We start from the raw sequence: 18,252 nt of genomic DNA, 5'->3' as shown, positions 1-18,252 counted from the left end.
CAGCTTTCCCTAATTAAAATTGACAACCCTCATTTTGAACCACAAACATAATTATCCAGTCCTGCTCACCGGCATGATGGCTGAGATTGTTTGTTGATAATTTATGAGCGCTGGGGAAGATGAATAACAAAGCGGAGGCTCCGAGAAGCCTCTCAGCTCCTGCCTTTGAAGTCACAGAGGTGCCAACACAGACATCCCCTTCCCGTGCCATCACTGCTAAGGTGACATCCGTGGGACGTGGGGTTCTGCTACTTTGGGGGTGCTTTTCTGGAAGGTTTCTAGGAATACCAGGGCAAGTGCTCAACCCCAGCTGCTCTGTAGTAGGGAAAGCATCCCAGGTGGCTCAGGGCACCCTTGGAGGGGTTGTCATTGGGTGAGCTCTGCCCCTGCATGAGAAGGCTGTGCCACAAACCAAGCCAACAACACACACCGAGTGACTGCCCAGGAACAGCTTGAAAAAATAGCTCCCCCAAACCAAACTGATCTTTCCCCCTTGGTTATCCCATACTTTCCTTACTATCTACGAAAAAATAGTTGTATCATAAAGCCGTAATAAATCATTTTTTTTGTGCTTAGCTCATCCACAGACCACTGTGCACAGCAGCAGCTCCTACAGCAGCAATTAGCCCCTCCATATGCTGGAGATGGAGCAGGATGCAGGGGGGCAAGCAGGGGAACATCAGCCACAGAACCCAGACTCCTTCCTCAGAGCCATCACAGCTTCTTTACAGCTGTGCAGTACTGCAGGGGAGGAAGTCGCTACAGAGGAAACAGCAAGAGGACGAAGATCAGTGCATCCTCTTCGAGGTACTTTTTGCCTTCTGGAGCCCATATCTCAAGTGGGCTCTTCAAAGCCAGCCCCATAAAGCATGCTTGTTCCACACAGGCTGTTTTGGGGAGGGTTTTTCATTGGTAGCCATGCAGCTGCAGGTGGAAAATCAGGTTAAACGATCCAGAGGACATGAGCAGCACCAACCACCCCAGTGATGGAGCAGACAGGCACCAGGTGTTGGCCAAGTCACTGTTTACCAGGTGAGGGGAAGCAGTGAAATAAAAGAGATGCATTTCAGTGATTGTTCAGCGTTGGGGTTATTTAGGGAAAGTTTTTGCTCTCAGGCATTTCTAGCATGGGAAATGAAGTGCTAGTTGGATTGGAGTTTTTTTCTGATAAAAACTATTGCTTGTGTTTGCAGATGGCAAGAGTGTGGGGTTATTCTGCAGACCAAAGCTGCTGTATATCTGCATCTGGAAAGAAGCTGGAATTAACATTGCGTGGCCATATACATTTATCTGTAAAAGATTCCCCTCCTGAGAGCTGGCTCAAGATGGCCATGAGGATGTTGGGTTGGACTCAGCATAGACCAATTACAGTATTCTCCATCCAAGCTCTGTCCATGCTCAAGGGTTCATCAGGTCCAACATCAATAGATGAACTACTGCCACTGCAGAAGTTTGTCCCCAGCAGGAAAAATAATTGTGATTATCATCAGAATTCATTTGCAAGATGACACCACACTGAAAGAAACAGATAGAAAAGATTCATATCTTCCAGGAATCAAACAACTCATACCTTTAGAGTAAAAGTCCTTCTCCTGTTTTCATTTTGGAGTTGCATTAGGTCTGTTTGGTAATTTTTTCCCCCCTTCCCAAAATGGAAGTGAAAGATTTAAAGGAAAATCAAGAATGGCTCTTTCTGAAAGTGTTAAAGTTTCGATCCGAAGAGATTTTTTTATACCAGCAGCTTGGTGAAGCCAAGAAGAATGCCTGAAATATTAAAATATTGGCACATCCACTCAAAACCCTTCTGCTTAAAGCAGAACCTGTCTCTGCCTCCAGCTGTTACAGGGGTTTTCCTCTGATTTCAGGTCATTCTCAACCTGTTTCCCTGCTGCTGTTACCATTATTCCATCAATAAGCTACATGAAAAATGACAAACCGCTGAGAAACAATTAATATCCATCTATATCCTTTGACATTAGCAAAATGTTTCATTTACAAACCAGCTCTGCATGCAGCAACCCAGACACATGCCTCAATTGCACCCATTTGTCACCAACCCATCCCTCAGAGCACATAGGGTGAGTGCCAGACCCTGAACCAGGATGGGACCCTCAGCTCCTGGAAAGAAATAATAGGGGAGCTCAGCATCACCCCAAACGTGGCCTGGGTAAATCAGGAGTGTGGTTTTCTCCAAAGACTCATGAAGGCTTTGGTTATGTGTGAGCATCACAGGTAGCTTGTTACCTGACTTGGCTGTGCTATCAATCCCAGGCAGGAGCTACCAAGATCTGTACTAAAGCTGCAGAGGAGAAGTGTCACTACAGACTCTCTACTTTTCCCTCCAAAGCATGAGGGGCAGAGGTATGAGGTGGGCACAGATGGGATCGTGGAATCTTTAAGTTGGAAGAGACCACTAAGTTCATCCAAGCCAACCACCAACCCATCCCCACCATGCCCACTGACCACATCGCTCAGTGCCACATCTACCCTTTTCTTGAACACCTCTAGGGATACAGGCAGTCTCAGAAAGAAGGGCTCTTCCATGAGATCACCGGCATGCGCTGAATTAAGAAGTACACAGCAAGTTGTGTGTACACAGCTGCTGGCACCAGCTCTTATCATAGGTTTGCTATCAGCACAAAAACAGCTTTAAACAATCTCTCATGAAAAACAAGGGTCAGGATTTCCCCAGTCAACACAAAGAAATCGCACATCTTGGTGTGCTGCGTGCAGGAGCAGAGCTCGCGTCTGGGATCACGCTGCTACTCCAATGCATATTAATGGCCTGAATTTAAAGCAGAGTGGGGGAAGCAGGCAGCTGGGTTGCCAAAATTCCCCATGCACACTGTGACCCAGGCAGGATGCCACCATAGCTCCCAGTGCTGGGGTCAGCATCACACCCTGTGACAAGAGGACCCGTTGCTTGGCACAGCTACCAGTAAGCAGAGCTTGAGATCATTATTCAGCTCAATCACTGGCACAATTGTCAGAAATTTCTTTTAATTTTAATCTGCCCTGTTCAGCATCTTGGTTATGCAGAATCAGAGATACTGCCATGCCCGGTGCTCACTATGTTATGTAGTTCTGGTGGTTCAAAGACAGCAAGTACTGCTACCAAGGCAGGAGTGGAGTCCCAGCATCTGCAGCTGATGGATGGAAATGAGAGGGTTTGTGTTAATTGAATACATGGATTTCATTTTCTTGTGGGAGCTTAGATTTTAGGTTACATTTCACTCTCTGTACTACAAAATAGAAGAAAATGTGTTTTTTAGTATTGAGCTAGTATTTGCACAGCTCTTGTCATTCAAGCAGAGCATCTTACAGTCACCAATTACCTCTATCTTCCCAGCATCTGCGTGAAGTAGAAAATCCCTGCCTGCAATGAAGGGTGGAGAAATAAAGCACTGCAAGTTTCAGCTATCTGCAGATCCAGGAGACTCTGAACACTGCCATGGGGAAAACCCAGGGCTATGCTGAAAACCATCCAAACCTATTCTGAGCACCACAAATCCCACGGCCATGTTGGGCAGCCTGCTGACAGTGGCCAAGTGCAACTCCGGTGACATCCGTAAGACTGAACTACAACCAGCCCTTCTCCTGAGCTGGGAAGGCCAGGGCAGGTTCTCCCAACCACAGACCGTGTTGTGGTGTTTGCCTGAATCCAACATCAGCACAAGCCTCCATGAGCCTACCTTGCACCTCTGCTGCCTTCATGAGTTCTGTGTTGGCAAAGGAAAGCCCTGCAGCGTGGTGATGCTCACCATCCAACAAGGGAGGAGTGCAGCAAGCCACCACCTGGGATTATGAGAGCGAGTGGTTGGCACAAAGCTTAAGGGAAGGAAAAAAAAAAGCCCTAAAACTACCCATCCCACCTCCCCTTAAAACTCATCCCTTAAATTAATGACACCCTCAGCCCATCCACGCCGGTACAAAGCCACAGCAGACACCGCACTGCTGTTGTCAGTGTCTTCAAACAAAAAATGGGACAATATACATAATACAAAGAAACCTGCACATAATGTAATCATTGTGGTTATAATTTCCAGTAAGATCTACATGGGTTAGACTTTCTATATAATTAAATCTATAGATTTCTTTCTCGTGCTTACCTTGCAGTTCCCTGAGCTCTGATGAAAAGTGTGCTGTTTGCAACAAGATTTATTGCATCCAGCACTCTATATTATAGCTGCTCTGCTAACCACAGTAAACAAGATATGAAAAGCAATCACACAGATAATGCCATGGAGGAACAAGCACCCACTCTGTCTTTAACCCTTTCCTTCATGCTGGAGGTGTCAGGCAGCATTTCCGTGCCACCAGTCTGCTGTATTAGGGGTCTTGTTTCTGTTCTTACAGAGCCAGGGCTTGGGTTTCTCATTCACCTCATTTCCAAATTGTCAGGAGAGGTGGCTTTAACCTCCAGTTCTACCAGGGGGCACAGCCCACAGAGGGAAGAACACTAAATAGGCAGAGCCAGGCCAGCTGCCCTGCTGGGACATCCTGGTGCTGCTCTGGGCTCAGCAGGATGCCGGCCCAGGAGATGGTGCTCTCATTTGTAGTGGTTTGCACCACAAAAGCTTGGATTTGACCCTAGAGACTTAGAACCATTATTTAAAGGGCACATTTTCATACAGAGGTCAAGTGGAGATGTGTACGCTTAATCAAGTCATTGCTCACAAGCGGAATAGGTCCCCTGCTGCCCACATGGCACAGAGCATTCCCTCAGCCTCCCCTTTTTCCCTCCTTTAAATCTTCACCAGATCCAGAAAAACACCCCGGGGACAGGAACAGCAAACAAAGACAAGAGTAACAATGATAAAAATCTGCTTTTCACCATTCCCATCCTACTTATGCAAACAGTGAGCACATATCCCGTGCACCTAACCAAATAAATAAAGCCCTGCTAAACATCAGCACGCGGGAGGATGAGGAAGCAAGCAGCCACTTGTTTGCTGCCTTACAGATGGAAATTGTTGTCCACTCCAATTCAGTGGAATGAGAAAAATCACTGCTCTATTACAGTATTTTCCATCCCAAACTCAGTTAACCATTTACAAACAGGACAAAGGCTCCAAAGATGCTTAATTGCTCCTTTATACAGAAGCAGCTGCTCCCTTTCCTTCCTGCCCACTTTCCTCCAGCTGTAAGCCTGCCTGCAGCCAGACAGGAGCTGTCACAGCTCTCATCCAGGCAGAAGTCCTCCAGAATAATGAGCTCCTTCTGAGTGATGCTGAGGTCGGACAGCAGCTGAAGTACAGATCGAACTGTTCTATCAAGGATAGAGAAGTTTCCCGTGCTGGAAATAAATGTAAAAATAGACCGGGGTCTGCAGCCCAAACAGAGCATATATTTAGAAGCTGTGAGTGGGAAAGAGCATAACATTCCTGGAAAACATTCAAAAAGCATCCAAAGAAGATTAAAAGATTTCCAAGCAGAGGTTTTTAAGGCAGGTTGCTAGGGATGTTGGAGAGGGCCATTAAACTCCACCCCTCAAAACACATTCCTTAAAAAGCCATTTTTGCAAGGGGAATGTTGGTTCTGGAAACTTCCGAGAAAGGAGTTCTTTGGTATCTAGCAGGCCTGAGAAACAGCTTCAGGGCTGGTGACAAACAGCTCTGGGAAGGACCCAGAGTGACCCAACCCTTTCCTCACCCTGGCAGTAAGGGTTTGTCAGAAGCATTTTCCCCATACAGGCTGTTCTTCAATTTCTCGATGCAGAGACTGTCATAAAATCATTAAGGTTGGAAAAGACCACTAAGATCATCCAGCCCACATGCCACCCAACCACCCCATCCACCTCCTCAAGTCAACCCCATCCCCAGCCTCCCTTCCTATGCCCCACATGCCCTGCTCACTGCAGCTTAACACCGCTCTTCCCTGCCCCATCCATTATATACATACATATATATAATTTTTTTTCTGTATAACATATTCAGATGTTTATGCCAAATAAACTTTGGCAGGAGTGGGTCTTTCAGGCTGATAGAGAGACAGCAAGAGTCTCATCTTCTGAGAAAATGACACTAATAAGGCTGAAGCTTTCTTTGCTAGTTTTTTTCCTTGTTATTTCTCTTAAGAAAATAAACCTTTGTGACACACGCTGCATATACAGCTCATTAGTGCAATGCATTTGATGGAGACAGGGTGTGTAAGAAAGGGCAAGAGGCAGAGCTGGCCCTCAAGAGCCACCAAAAGCTCTCTGTGCCCCAATTTCTGCCTTCACAAGCGTGGTTCCCTGTGACATAAGCTGGATCCATTGATTTTTGGCCCAGCTGAGAAACAGTCCAAGACTTGTATACAAAAATGAGGATTCTGTTATTGAAAGATTACTGTCAAGGAGCTGAAACGTGCCTGTTGTTCCAGAGCACAACCACGAGCATCTTTCTAGAACACAAAAGCAGTGATTGCTCTTGCCAGGGACAGGGGCTTAGTCTATTTGTAATATAATAGAAGAATTTCAGAGATTTGTGCCTTATTGATTTTGCCTAATGGAACAAGCATATTTCCAAGGGTTACTGTGTACTCCAGTCTGCAACACAAAGGGCAGGAGAAATCCCCTCTCCCATTCTAGCAGGCTGTCAGCATTTAATTAATCCAGCAGCTGCAGGGTAGATCCTTAGTGCAACCCTTCAAAAAAAAGACAAAACACCAATTTATGTTCTGAATGCCCCGGTGCATTATTATACTCTTACAACTCCTAAACTGGAGGCTCCAAGGCGGAACTGCCAGGAGCAGCTGAGCACCTGTCAGATTTCTCCCCTTTAAGGCCATTTCAGATGCTCTCTATCCTTTAAAGCATCAAACGCTTTCCAGCAGGAAGTCCTCTTTGATGCTCATTTTCTGAATGTAGATAAATGAATGCTTCCTCTGTATTTGGAAGCATGGAGGAAGTACCTGGCATTCCGTAACTGCAGCATGCACAGCACAGTGAACCTGGACATGTTCTTTGGCAGCATCCCATAATGCTCCAGCCAGTCACTCCTGCTTGTCCCCACCTCCCCTGTCATTCTGAATGCCACCACTCAATAGGTTTTCTCCCCATCAGTGCTATAAGCTACTAACTGCTTTGTCACTCCAATCTCTCCTCTTCCCAGCCCTGCAAAGACCTCCAGTTCACATGAATGGCACTGGTAACCATCACCTGGTTTGGTTCATCTAGAAAAAAAAAAAAAGAAAAAAAAAAAAGCAACACCAATTTATGAGGAGCAAAATTATTTTTATAAGCTGTAACATCTTCTGTATGCTGGAGCAAAGCCAACACCTCTGTATGCCTTCAGGGAATGATGCAGAGATCAGGTTCACTGCCTGATAATTAGAATCATGCAATCTTTAAGGCTGGAAAAGAGCACTAAGATCACCAACTCCAACCCCAATGCACCCCTACTGACCATGTCCCCAAGTGCAACATCTCCACAGTTCCCAAACACTCCCAGGGACGGTGACCCCTTCCCTCCCCCACCTCCCTGGGCAGCTCTGCCACTGCATCACACTCTATCACAGAAGAAATTTTTCCTAATATCCAACCTGAATCTCTGCTGGTACAATTAAGGCCTTTACAGAATCACAGAATGGCCAGGGTTGGAAGGAATCTCAAGGATCATGAATCTCCAACCCCCATTTACCTCTCATTCCAATTTGAGGCTCCTGGGAGCTCCCTCCCTGGTGCACAGGGTTGCAACAAGTAGTGTTGGCCAAAGGAAGTGGATAAACAAAAGGACCCTGTGTGACCCAAATCTCCTGTTGCTCTGCTGGCCTGAGCATAGGAATGCAGAAAAGCAGCAGGTACCTTCAGAGAGGTATTAACTAAATGGGGAGAAAAAAAACCTTATCACAATACAACATAGCTTTCCATCTCCTAGACTTGGCAGGGAGTGGATAATTTAGGGAAACAAGTGATTTTGCAGCTTGGCATGGCACACTCCCCATTTAGAGGAGAATACTTTCTGGCACTGGGCATGGACCAGAATTTGACACCAGTAGTGACTCACTGTGAAAAGTGGGTGTTGATTGACTTGGCTTCTTCCAAACACAGTGCTACCCACAGATCAGAAGCCACGTGGCACTGATGTGGGAAACTGCTGAATTTTGGGGAGCCTTTCTCAGCTGCCTTTAGATGTTTTCAAACTTTTTGTCTATTTTTTTTTTTAGAATCACGAGGCTTTTACACTTCATGCTTCCTTGGCATTGAGTAAAGTGGTGCAGAACGAGAGACCTGAACGAGATACAAGAGGAGAGAAAGATGACACAACTACAGTGGGTCTCTTTGGATCAAGGCTAGGGTTTCTGTTCTTTTCCATTTCAAGAAAACCTTAATGGGACTTTATTGACTTCACCTGTGGTAAAACATTAGCCTAAATCGTGGTTTATAAACAGTAAGAGAAACAGTGTCTAGGGTACCCATTGCCAAGAGTTCCTCCACAGGGGTTCAGGGTGGTTGAAGAACTCCTTCAGCCATTCATTCAAGTTATACCTCTGCTGCTCATACTCCATCAGCACTGGTGGGATAAATGCTGGTTAAAGCATGACTTCAGGCACCTGATCTCTAGTTCTTACGTTAAAAGTGGATGCAGCAAGAAGGGAAGGCGTAGGAAGATGCCCTACCCCTGAGCAAATTCTTTGCCATCCATCCATCTTCCCCCACGTTAACTCCCAGAGACACCACCAGAGTGCAGATAGCTGCATGCTGGACTGCCGCCAGCCCTGCACAAGTAAGGGCACATTCAAGCCCAGCATGTTCTCTGGCAAAAGCATCGGGCTTCATTTCTAACAGCTAAAGATGCTCAAAGGGCACTGTAATGGCTGCCTGAATACCAGAGGCGTTCCTGCGGCCACTTGGTTTCTTCGTGTGCCAACGCGTGGTCTGATTCACACAAGGTTCGCAAAGGATCAAATCTGCTCTTTTCAGAGACAGCTGGGAATACCCCCGGAAAAATGTGAAAAACACAGCATGTGTTGGGACCAGTGTCTCTCCCTCATTATTCCATGTAAATACACGCAGCCTGACCCTCCAAAAAGACTTTGCATTTCTCAGAAAGTGACCATCTGTCAGGCAGCAAGGGACGCTCGTTATTTAAATTAAGGAGCTATTCCCTGCTGCCATGTTCACTCACATCTTGTTACACCAGCAGTTCTCAGACACCCCATTCCCTTCACACCGTGAGCTGAGATCACAACCCACCCTGCAGCTATTGCCCATAAGGGCCCTGCTAAAGGATGCCAAAAAGGTGTGGGCCAGAAGAGCCCTGGATTTGCCATTCAAGGGTGTTACACAAAGCAGAACAAAAGCATAGGGAGCCCCATAAGCATACAGTGATGATTTTGGGGCACCTTAACATGCTATCTGAGTGCACTTGAGGGGAGTAGAGGTGCCACAGAGAGGTCTGCCTGCAGGCTGGGGCTGGCAGGAGCTGCCCCTGCATGCTCCCTGGGCTGCTCAGAGCCTACTGCTCCTGTGAGTTTCCAAATCACCTACACCATGCCGAGTGAAATCAGGTGAGGCCACCCAAATATTAACAGTCATTGCTGTGACTCACTGCAACACCTCATGCACAATTGCAGAAGCATGGTAATGGAGGATACCCAGCACGGCCCCAACTACACATGGTTGGCCTAAATGCTCTGAAGTGGACTTTTCCAACCCTAATGATTCTAGGACTCCCTTGGCTTCTCAGCAGCTTCCCCAAGCATTTGCTGCACAAGCCACTCTGGAATACATTTTCTGGCTAGTTGTGCTAATCATGGGCCTATCATGTCCAGGGACATCAGGGATGTAAATGAGCAGAGCTGGTCTGAGGAGTCATCTGCAGACTACTGCAGGGGCTGGAGGGTCTCCAGAGGTTCCTCCAACCCCTATGGGTCTATGATTCTATGCATCCCCAGCTCCTGCTCAGCTGCTGGTGGAGCAGGTCCAACTTCTCACAGGCTGCCATCTCCACCACCAGATACCCACAGCACCAGAGAGGCATTGGGATTGGAAATGTGACTTCCCTATGGCCACAGAGACAGGCAGGAAGTCTGTGCCAACCACAAATAGAGGGCTGACTGTGGCACAACATCCAGAGGTGCCATGCAGGCTGAGAGCATTTTGCTAGAGGTAAGCTGCATGGCCAGGCACCAGAAAGGGTTGTGAAGAGCTGGAAAGAGCCATGGGAGGGCAAACTGTTTATTAAACTGAAAGAAAAAAAGCTCTGCACTTTATGTTTTACATGAAGGGAAATGAATCCATTTTCTCATTTTTAATAAGGCAAGTCCTAAATGCCATCATCAGAATAGATCCCTTTCCTGTTCTAAGAGAGCAAATATTCTCCACAAGCAATCCCAGGCTGTGTTTATTATGGATATTGCCACATTTTTCGAGATGCAGAAATAAGAATCAACAAAGCACAGGCTGTTTATCAAACTGTTCTAAAAAAAGCCAGGAGGGAGCGGAGCTTTAGGAATGCTGAAATGACATCAGCTCTTCTTCTGATCAAAATCAAGACTGAACAAGTAGAGGTATGTGATCTTCTCAAGTGCTGAATGCTAAGTGACCACACACCAGGAAATCCTGAGCACCACATTGTAGATGGAGGTTGATGTTGCTCAAGGGGAAGCAAAGAGAAATGGAGTTGATGTATGGCAGTGCTGGAGCTGGCAATGGGTGGCCGCAGGCCTGATCAAATACTAGGATAACTGGACAGCTCGAGAACATGCAAAGAAATCCTGTTAAGCAAGGCTAAGCAAAGATTTAGAAGGATGGATGGTCTAACAGTGCCTGCTGCCTGCCTTCTTGGCATGGCTGGGATTGGGATTTTCAAGACTTGAAGCTCTGCATCCTGAGCATTTGAGTGTTCAGTGTCCAGCCACAAAAACAGCCTCTCCTGAGCTCCTGCTACTGCCAGCCATACGATGGGGGAAAAACAAGTAAGCAAACAATATCACCGGTACACAATTTTGGAGAGCTGGACAAAAATAAATCAGAGCTTATTTCTGGAGTGTTCTTCAAAAGAAGAAAGTTGAAAGCAAGTCAAAGGCTATCATTCAGAAACAGCAACGGAAATGCCTCCTAGTGACACCAGTTCAAGCAGCCACTACAGAAGATAACCAAGCACAAGCAAGAGAATGCAGCACTTTGTGCCTGCCCTCTGGAAGTCCTATTTCTATCACAAGGCGCTTTGCCCCTCTGTGTGCCTCTAGGAACAGGCTGTACGAGGTGCAGAAGCCCCCCAGCTGCACACACAAACAAGGAATTCATTTCTTCTTGATGGCCCACAGGAGAGAGATTCCAGCAGGAAGCCCTGCTGAAAAATGGTGCTGTCATTGCACAAGCAGGAACCCAGCCCTACAAGAGTGAACCCCCTCTGTTTTGCACTGGAAGAACCTGAGCTGAATTATTTGGTCTAGATGTGCATCACACCTCAGCAGGCCCAGAGGAAAACAAGAACAGCCCAAGGAACAGTGGGAAAAAAAGGCTGAATGAACAGGAACTGAAACAAAGAGATGAGTGATAACCTTAGGTACACAGACACTCACACAATCTCTTGTAAAAGTCCAGCTCTGCAAATAGGGAGCTGTGTGCTTTAACATCCCAGAGCACAAGAGCCCCTTCCACCCATCTCACGACCGATATCTGCTGGGTCCTATGGGACTGGAGAGGGTCAATTCATCTCCGTGTCTCCCATTAAAGCTTTCTCCTGCTGCTTCCTGAGCAGGAGAAGCAATTCTTCACAGCCAACAAAGCACCTTTGCTACCAAATTGAGGTTAAATGAGAATTCAAAGAAATGCTTAAAAATTTCATCAGTGCCACTTGGACATATGCCTTCAGGCTGTTTATCTTTAAATGAGATGTCACATGTAATTTAGTGGCTAGATTAAGCACTGTTTTTCACACGGTCGCTTGCTGTGGGCAGCCCTGTATCAGTGCACACCTTCGTTCTTTATTAGGCAAGATAAATGAAAATGGCACCATTTTTCTGCATTAGAGCCCAAATATCTGACACGTCAACACCATCTAATGGAACAAAGCACTACAGATTTCTAGAGCAGGTGTTTAATTTGCATGCTATTACCAACAAGCAGGATTAATGCTTTACTAAGTACTTACGTTGCAGTAATGAGCAAAGCAGGGTGGGGTTCTTCCTCAGCATGGCAAACAAGCACTAAAGCTCCATGCTCCTTTTACTTCTCAGGTTGTACTGTCTCAAGAGCACCAGGTGTGCTCAGCCTTGACTTCTTAGATGCGATGCTCTCCCTACCTCTACTGCCAAGCAAGCTTGGAAGCATCTTTTTTCTCTCTAGTTAATGTTTCTAGCTGTGAAGTGGAAGCTGTGTTATTAATCCTGCTTTATAAAGCCCTTTAGAACACACTGAAGTTTAGAACACACATCAAGAAGTTTCCTTTGCAGGCTGATGGGAAGTCTCACTTTTGGGTTTCACAGGCATTGGCAACCACTGCTCTCACCTGCAACTGCCCTACATATCATATACAGAAAGAAGAATGCCTGAACTTCCTGAAAGTTGCTTTCATTAGCAGGGATGCCTCCTGTTTTTCACCAGGTTGGTAAGTCCCAAGTGAGCTGCACCTGGGGCACAACACATGCACATGATGACAGCTCCCACAGCAATATGGGCCATCCCCTGCCTCATGAACCAGAGGGAAGGGAAGAAAACTGAGGAGTACGACAAACTGAGCTGGAGGTGGACACACCAAGCTCTCCTGCAAATTACTACATTAATGAGTTTAATTTTTAAGAAACACATCTCACCTGGTTTTTCCTTCAGTCAGTCAGAGGATTCTCTGCAGGTCCTTATGCCCATCAGGTCAGGAATCTTTGGTAAAAATAACTCATTCTCAGTCTGGGGCTGCCCTTCATTTTTATCACCCACCCCACCTTTTGCAGAGGCTCCACCTCTCTCTCCCAGCTGTAAGGGACTCATCCATCCTTGGGTACCTCGTGGCAAATTGGGCTATGAGGGATGCGGGCCCTGAGCTGATCACACAGCTGAGAGCACCTTACCTCATCCTTAGCACTGCTTTGTTAAAAGCCATCCTCATTTTCCTGAGGAGGAACCATGCTAACAAGCGGCTCCTTCAGCTGCTCCTCCTGTGACAGCTGATATGATGCAGCCCACAGGCTGGAGGGAACTGCTGCATCCAGTCATTAAATAAAGGAAAAACCTCACCTGCCGTGTTGCTGTAATCCTGCTGCATTGCCTATCATAGGAGAAATGAGGAAAAAATTCATTACTATTGATTTAAATATCCGTGCTCGCATTATTGGGTGGTGGCAACAAACAGCCAGCTGCAGGGAACGCACTTCTGCACAGCTGTGTAAGCACTCAGGTCGTGCTGGAGCCTCAGCAGAAATGCTGCAACAAATGGGGGTGTTTCAGTCTTCTAGTCCCAATGAAAACAGCGCTCAGTGATGTCAGCAGAAACTGCAGTGCGTGCACTGCTTGCTGCTGGGGCACTTCTGGCACCTGAGGGGTCTCACGGCACCTTTTAATAAAAAATAATGCATCCCCAGCTCTCCCATTCCTTCAGAGGTGGCTCATTCCCCATTTCCTAGAGCCCCATTTCTGCTGAGTGCAATTGTAAATTGAAAAACTCCTTTCAGAACAGGCAGATGAGAAATTTGTTCCCCTTTCCACTTTATGTCCAGGCATTTGCTGTGCACGAAGCTCAGATCTGTGTAAATGCCACAGCAGCAGGTGCCGTGCTCGGGGTGCCACTCTGGGGACAACACTGAACACTGTAAAATGAGTCAGGTGCTATTTACCCACCTCTAAAGAGACACAGTGAAGGTCACTGTTAGGGAAATACAGTGGGGATGTATTGGTGGCCTTTGGGGGAAGTGTCCCCATGCCGTGCCTGCTGGTTCCTGGCCAGCAGTGACTGTGGAGCCTGCACAGCCTGCAGTTATCATGGAGCCTGGAGGACGATGAACAATGACTGAAAGAGGGTTGTATAGAAAATGTGAATTTCTGGAAAGCTTGCATTATTTACATGGGAACACACAGCCAGCAGAGCACAGGGTGCACAGCCCCGAGCTCAGTGTGGCAGTGGTGCTGAGCGGCTGTACATGAGCAGCTGAAAGGCATTTAACAGCTCACCGTGGCCAGCAAGCAATGAATTATTTACAATATTTTACTAAGAATAATTGCTGTTTTTAAAAGTGAATTTTTCCCCCTTCCTCCCCAGGGTCTGTAAATGGTACAGTGGCAGTAATCAGGAGTAAAAGGAAAAAACTGAACTAAAATACAAAGTCACCCAATGGTGGCTGCATGGGGTCCACTCAATCATGGTGCAGACAAGAGCATCTTGAATGTGGATCCAGCAAACGTTTATTCATTCAGCACACAACTGCAGAGATCCAAGTGAACGTGCTGCCAGCAGCCAGCCCCAGCAGCCCAGGGATGGAGCACAGCTCTCATGCATTCATTAGAATGTCCCCAAAATGCTGGGGATGGCGAGAGACCTGCAGATGACAGCATCAGTGCTGTGCTGTGCACAGAGCAGCACCTCCAGTGGTTTGAAACTTGGAGGGTTTTCCAGCTGCTGCTCCCTGCACTCCCCGTGCTTCCCTCAATTAGCAGTGCCCGCTCTTCCTGTGCCTAATGATGATGTGCTCCAGGCACAAGTCCTCAAGCAAGATGCTCTTTATTGATTCTTCTATTGATTTTTTATCTTTTCCCTTCTTGTTGTTGTACATGCAAACGGATGGTAATGACTCTCCATTACCACCACTCTCCAAGTCTGGAAGAAGCAGTGCTGCGCTCGCTCAGTGCCCATGCTGAGCCCTCCCCTTCTGCCTCAGTACAATTTCACTTTTTTCACCCCAAAACAGTGCCCAAGTGCAGGGCATGCATTGATTCCCTCCCTGGGTTTTGCTGGTACCAAACCCTGCTCAGATGAAATAACGCATCTGGTGATGGGCACAGGAGGGAAGGTCCCTTCAGGAAGGGGTTTTCTTAAGAAATCAATGAAGAGTCAGCAGCACGTGGGACAGACGCACAGCACCACGTTAAGGGGAGAGAAACTCAGAGGCAGTTGCAGAAAATCCATCAGTTCCAATTGGCAGCAGATTCCAAGTGCAGTGTTGGTGGCAAAATGCAAATAGTGCCTGGAGAATAATTGCAGAGGGGTGAGGGGAACAGGAAAATGACCTCTTTTCTTCCCTATTCTTCAGCATCTTTCCTGGGGTGGGAAGACTTAACAGCATTCCTCCAGAGCAGAGCAGTGCTGCACTGAGCAATCCTCACACTTATGGCATGTCCCATCCCACTCCATGCAAACGGTTCCTTGCACATCAACCTCATACACTGCCCAATGCAATTGTGTCAGTGGGAATCACAAGGAAAAGAAAAAACACAAAAGCATAAAATAAGTTCTGTCTGAATGTGGTTTTGCTGGTTTTTTTTTTTTTTTTTTTGTTTTGTTTTGTTTTGTTTTGTTTGTTTGTTTCCTTAATCCCTGTCAAAGATGACCTCGGAGCTCATGGTGGAGCAGCAAACCCACAAGTTCTGGTTCTGGTCCATCCCATCCAGCTCTGGACAGTTCAGATGAAGAACCAACAGCTGAAGATGATATTGGGAAATTCCTGACATTTTCCCCTTTTGCAGGGGCCAAAGAACAACACAGGAGGAGCCTTTCCCATGGGACTGTGGTGTTCTTTGTCTGACAGCCATCTCAGGGCAGGAATGCAGAGCAACCCAAAACAACAAGAGATGGAGCAAAACACACCTCAGCTCCTGGATGTGCAAACAAAACAAGTACCAGCACTTGCCAAATAGCAAGGGATTGGGCTCATTGCCAACTCCTGTAATGGCTTACAATGCCATCGCCCTGCAATGCAGCTGGCTGCTCTGCCAGAACGAAGCATCCATACTCCTGCCCCAGGAGAATTCCCCTCTGTGAATGCTCTGTAGGAAGCTGAAGATTTCTGAGCACAGGTCTTCCTTGCCCTATTCTGGCCAACGCCAAATGTGCCAGGCTAAGAGCGAGGTTCTTGCTTATAGCTGCTACTAACGAGGTTAACGTCAGTAAATGAGTGTCATCATAGAGTGAAGTTGTTGTTCATGAAGGAGGTCACCAAGTGTGAATAGCAGAGGAGGAAAAGAAACAGGAATGGGATGGAGGAGGGGAGGGATGGAGGAGACAGGGAGCCCCGCAGGGCCGTAGCTGCCGGCAGAGCCACACTGCCTGCTCCTAGATCTTAAGAAGCACAGAGCTGCGGATGTGGAGCGTGCATCACGTTAATCTGATGACTCTCACAGATGTCTGGAGTGTTGTTGGAGCTGATGTGGAGCTGGTGTTATCTGAGCTCATTGAGCCTTTCTTGCTTTCTCTGTTTTTAAACTAGCAGTAAGATTCTTTTCCATATTATGCACTGCTGGAAAGTCCCGTTTGCATGCAGACAGCTGCTGTTTTTATAGACATCATCCAAAATGCAGTTAAACACGACAGCTCGCTTGGAGCAGCAGACATTTGTTACACTGATAGCTTCCAGAGGGATTGCGGGAGCACTCTGCTTTTTTGCTACTTTAAAGCCAAAGCCTTGTCCTTATGCAAGGACAAAAGTCCCAGATGGAAACGTGCCTTGGGAAGACCCTGAGAGAACGCTGGGTGCAGCCCCCCAGCCCTACTTACAGCCCTCAGGGTTCCCTTGGGTTGGCTGCGCTCTCCCCATTACAGAAGCTCACCCCACGCGCACTGCCCTTGATGTAGCCCAGCACATGGAGCGCTCTCCTCCCAGCAGCCTCCACTTTCCACCCGGTCCCCCTCACTCAGCTTTTCGCTTTTAAGTCATGAAAATTAATTCCTGGCTTGCTTTCATAAGGCGTTGCTCCCAAAAGTCTGCTGAGCTTGGCAGCGCTGTGAGTTCCCACATCAACCCAAACCCAACCGTGACACCTAGTGGGTAAAAGGTGAATACCTTTCTCAGAGTGAAAAATAAAACTTCCTTTTTGCTTTCCCATCCCGCTTCGGACTCCAGCAGCAGGAGCCCATACACCGGGCCATCAGCTGCAGGGAAGGGCTTCCCGGCCTCATCCCCAGGCACAGCCCAGCTGCTGGGGACGGCTGCATTGCACCATCGAGTTATGAATGTTTGCTTTTCTGTTTGTTTTTCTTTGCCAAAAACTTGCTATCCAACAGGACGGGACTGCTGCCAAGAGATGGGAAATACCGAGAGACACCTGAGTGGGGCAGCCAGGAACAGGAGCCGAGCCAAGCAGGGCACAGCAGCTTTGCTGCAGGTGCAGAGCAGAGCTTTGCTCTTGTTCCCATTTGTTCAACATTTCCAGCACAGCAAATAGATCATTTACTGTTAAAAAGATCGAGTGGGACGTGGAGAAAAAAAAAGACACAACAACACAAGGAACTTATTTTCCTCTTGCAGTCAATCGATTAAAAATAAAATTATAGATGAGACCACGGGATTCACTGTTCTAAAATCATTGAAACCTGGGCTGAAAACCGACACGAGAGCAAAAAAAGCAATTCTTTAACAGAAAAACCAAGACAGCACTACAGTCAATTTCAGATGCAGAGCACCCTGACTGCGGGTGGTTTAATTTCCTACAAAAATCAATTCACGCGTTTTCATCAAGTTCTGATTTCTAAACACAGCTCGCGACAAACCCACGTGTAAAAGGCTCAATCCTCGAAAACTGCTTCTTTCATTGCAGCACACAGGTCTGGAAGCTCTGTCTGAATAATGCACGCAGGTGCCACGCAGCCCCAAAGCAATGGCACTGTGCTATCTCAAGGCACAGAGCTGAGGCCCCAGGAGCCATCCTGTTGCACCAGGCTCTCCCTGGAGGAACCGTTTCCAACGCATCAGGTTTTGACCACACTCTGTGCTCAGGATGAAGCACAAGCTCCATTCCGAGTCAGTCCAAAATAAGACATAATTTTGCAAGATATCTCAACTCCATGCAGAGTCTGGAATGGAGTTCTGCTGTCTCAAGACAAAACCACAACGCTTTGCCTTGCTGATCTTTCATTGATGAGGAAAGTAATATAAATCAAGGTGAAAGAATATGGTGCACAAATAAGTCAGTACAGAGGTGGAGCAGTGCCAGCAGTCTGGGTGAGCAGCACACAGCATGGGGCTGTTGTGCCCCACTGATGCTCTGAGGGCTGCACATTCCCCACCTGGAGCTCAGTAGCCCCCGCTGTGAGGTTGCCTGCAGACATGGGCAAAGATGGTATCCAGCCTGAAGAAGCCATTTCTTCCCTTCCCACATGCCCCGCTGCCAGCACGGAGCTC

Source organism: Tetrao urogallus, assembly GCF_951394365.1.
Source record: "Tetrao urogallus genome assembly, chromosome: 14".
NCBI lineage: Eukaryota > Metazoa > Chordata > Aves > Galliformes > Phasianidae > Tetrao > Tetrao urogallus.
Note: the sequence above shows the minus strand (reverse complement) of the source record.